This window comes from Cannabis sativa, chromosome 5 (assembly GCF_029168945.1).
Source record: "Cannabis sativa cultivar Pink pepper isolate KNU-18-1 chromosome 5, ASM2916894v1, whole genome shotgun sequence".
Lineage (NCBI taxonomy): Eukaryota > Viridiplantae > Streptophyta > Magnoliopsida > Rosales > Cannabaceae > Cannabis > Cannabis sativa.
Window position 1 is genome coordinate 73,010,704 of NC_083605.1, and position 3,536 is coordinate 73,014,239.

The window sequence follows — 3,536 nt, forward strand, 5'->3', positions numbered from 1 at the left end:
CATTTAAGCCCTCTTCAACTGTGTAGTCCCATACCTACACAGTCTCAGAATCATCCCACTTGACCTTCCCCAGGCGGTGTGGGATTGCACAGCTTACCTGGTATTTCCCCTTACGGATCACTGGACCACTGACTGTCACAATCAGAGGCTACCTTAAGTCACAATAGAGTAAAACTGATAAGTGTATATTCTAAAATACTTCTTAAAACCCAAATAGAATCTAGGATTTTCTACCAAACTACGTGGTGAAAACACACTAAAATAAACTACTTATTTTGGCCCTAATTAAAGTACTATACTATAGAGCTTTTCACAAGCTTTGAAACAGTATAAACATCTAAAATGGACACTTGTGTGAAAAGTTGTGGCCAAAATACTAAAATTGACCTTCTCGGTAAAACCCTGCCTGGAAGACCCCTATCCAGAAGGACCTTTTTTGAAGGACCTTGTCCTGAAGGACCATTTTCGGAAGGACCTTGTTTAGAAGCTTCCTCCTGGAACCTTTTTCTGGGCAGCAGCTCAAAAATTTCCCATTTTTAGGCCCCCAAATTTAACTCCTACCTTAACCAAAAGCTACCAAACTTTCAAGAATAGTATTTGGGGTATTCTAAAGATAACCACAACCCAAAAGCATCTAAAACAATGTGCATTAAAATTCACCATGGATGAGCAAAGCTTGAGTTCATAAAACTCAAACTTCCTCAAATATTGCTACAATCGCTACTACTTTTAAAAACTAGTCGTAAACAACTAAAATCAAGCTTTAACAGTTTATAACACAATTCAAACATAACTAAACTCCTAATTTCCCAAAATCACATAATTAAAATCAAGCTTAAACCTTGAAATTCAAAGAGGGAATGGAACTAGGATTACTTTTATTCTTCTAAGTGTTTTCTTTCTTAATTCTTACTTAAATCCTTGAAGAAATAATTGGGTTGAAAGACTCTAAAATGTGCTTGGGTTTCTTTGGGGTTTCAAGAAGAGAGAGATTTTAAGTCTATCTTTGTTAGGCTATTTTTAGCCTATGTTATGGATCCTATTTATGTGCATTCTTAGCTGTGTTGGGACGGAATTACGCTTGTTTTCTATGTTTTCAGGTTCTTTGGAGTAGAAGAGGTCTCGGGTGCAGAAATTCACTGAAAGACGTGCTGAGCCGAAGAAAAAACTTCATATTTTGAGTTTTTGCATATCTGGCCGCGGCGATGAAGAGTCTCGCCGCGGCGAGATACGAGAAACAGAAAGTGTCTAATTTTGGCACATTCTCGCCGCGGCGAGAGGAAGTGTGGCCGCGGCGAGATCCCGTACGGACCGGGGGTAATTTCGTCCATCGAACCCTAAATTTCAAGTATAAATAGAAAACTGCGATTGGAAGTCAGGGAGAGCGATTTGGAACCCTAAAACACACGAGAGCGGCAGGAAGAGCGTAGAGATTCAAGTGAAGATCCAGAATTCACCCTCAAACAGTTCTTTTCTTTATTCCTCTTTAATTTATTAATGTTGAATATTGCTATAGGAATGGTTATGGATTTGTTTCTGAACTAAATTTCCCATTTAGGGAGGATGATGATTGTTGTTTAATGTTTTCCTAGTTAATGTTTAATTACCATTCCTCAATTCTTGTGTGTGTGAAATTATCTTAATTTGTGTTTAATTTCATGTTTAAGATTGATCACCTTGTGCATGCTTTATGATCTCAATTCAAAATCTGAAAAGTGAGAATTGAGAATGCTAAAATTAAGATAATCGATGTTCTATGTGAAACGAAAGTATTTACATGACTTATGTGACGAGTAGATTATTGCTTAATGCTGATTTCATGTTAGTTTAATTAAGGAATTAATTAGATAACATGTGATTTAGAATCTAGAAGATCTGAAAGGAGCTAGGTTATTTTATAATGTCATTCACCCCAAGAATAGGATAGCAATTAATCATTAACAATTTGGGTAAACAACAACGGGATTCTCCTCCCTATTGTCTCATCTTGCTCAACTTTAAACCGTGTTATTAAGTTTTCGAATTTCTTTCAAATTTTACTGTTTTTAAACCATAATTACTTTTGATTTACCGAATAGAATCATAAGTATAATTTAGTGGTACTTAATCCAATTCCCTGTGGGATCGACCTCACCTGTGTGAGATTTTACTACTTGATTGCGTATACTTGCGTAGCGTTTAAAAATATAGCAACAAGTTTTTGGCGCCGTTGCCGGGGAATTGTTTAAAGATTAATATTACATAAAATTATACTAACTTCTACTTTGGTATATTTTCTCTTGCTGATTTTTCTAACCTTTTTCTTGCAATATTTTCTTTATTTATCTCAGGAATCCTAAGTGCATGCGCCGTCAAGGACAATCAGTCATATTACCAGTTGATCCTGAAATTGAGAAAACTTGCAGGAAGAATAGAAAGAACAAGAGGCAAGAAAGAGTTTCAGCAACTGCTGAAACATCAGAAATCATGGCTGCCAATGTGAACAATAATGTTGGGAACAATGGGCGTAATAATGGTAATAATGGTGGCGCTGTGGAAGATCAAGCTAATGGCCGAAGCTTGAGAGATTACATTCTCCCTACTCTGACGGGAGTGCAGTCATGTATTAGGCCACCGGCAGTGGATGCAAACAACTTCGAGATCAAACCTGCCATCCTTCAAATGGTGCAGTCTTCAGTTCAGTTTGGTGGTCTCCCTTCTGAAGATCCTAATTTGCATCTCTCTAACTTCATGGAACTTTGTGAAACTTTTAAAGTTAATGGAGTTAGCGACGATGCCATTAGATTGAGGTTGTTTCCATTCTCTCTCAGAGAACGAGCCAAGAGTTGGTTGAATTCTTTGCCACCAAATTCTATTGCTACATGGAATGATCTGGCAACAAAATTCTTGTCAAAGTTCTTTCCTCCAGCGAAGTCTGCAAAGCTAAGAGGAGAAATTAATAATTTCTGCCAACAAGATAATGAATCTCTCCATGAGGCTTGGGAGAGGTTTAAAGATCTGATCAGGAGGTGTCCCCATCATGGTATAGAGAAGTGGATGCTGGTTCACAACTTCTACAACGGGTTGGTTGGTAATACTAGAACTCTAATAGATGCAGCAGCTGGTGGAGCTTTTATGAGAAAGAGTGCTAATGAGGCATATGATCTATTGGAGGAGATGGCTCTAAACAACCAGCAGTGGCCAACTGAAAGGAGTCAATCCAAGAAAGTAGCTGGTGTGTTAGAAGTCGATGCCATCACAAAGTTAACAGCTCAGGTTGAGGCATTGACTAAAATCATTGCAGGGCAAGCTAAGCAAGCCCAAATTGTTTGTGAGTTATGTGGAGGAAGTCATCACTTTTCGGAGTGCCGAAGCGTATGTGGATGATTTGCCAATGGATGAAGCTAAGGCCATTGGGAATTTTTCACAGAACAACAACAACAACAATTATGGGTTCAACCGAATAACAACCGAAGAAATAGTGGGTTCTATCAACAAAGAAATCGAACCAACGGTTTAATCGTGCAACAATCCTCTGGTGTAAGTTCTAGTTTGCA

General features: G+C 38.1%; 1 non-coding gene across 1 annotated transcript; it reads right to left on the reverse strand.

Annotated features, from left to right (window-relative positions):
- Positions 1 to 2,919: 2,919 nt before the first annotated feature.
- Positions 2,920 to 3,026, reverse strand: LOC133038602 (small nucleolar RNA R71). The gene has a single exon (XR_009688100.1). It is a non-coding gene; the product is annotated as a small nucleolar RNA R71 (small nucleolar RNA).
- Positions 3,027 to 3,536: the final 510 nt, after the last annotated feature.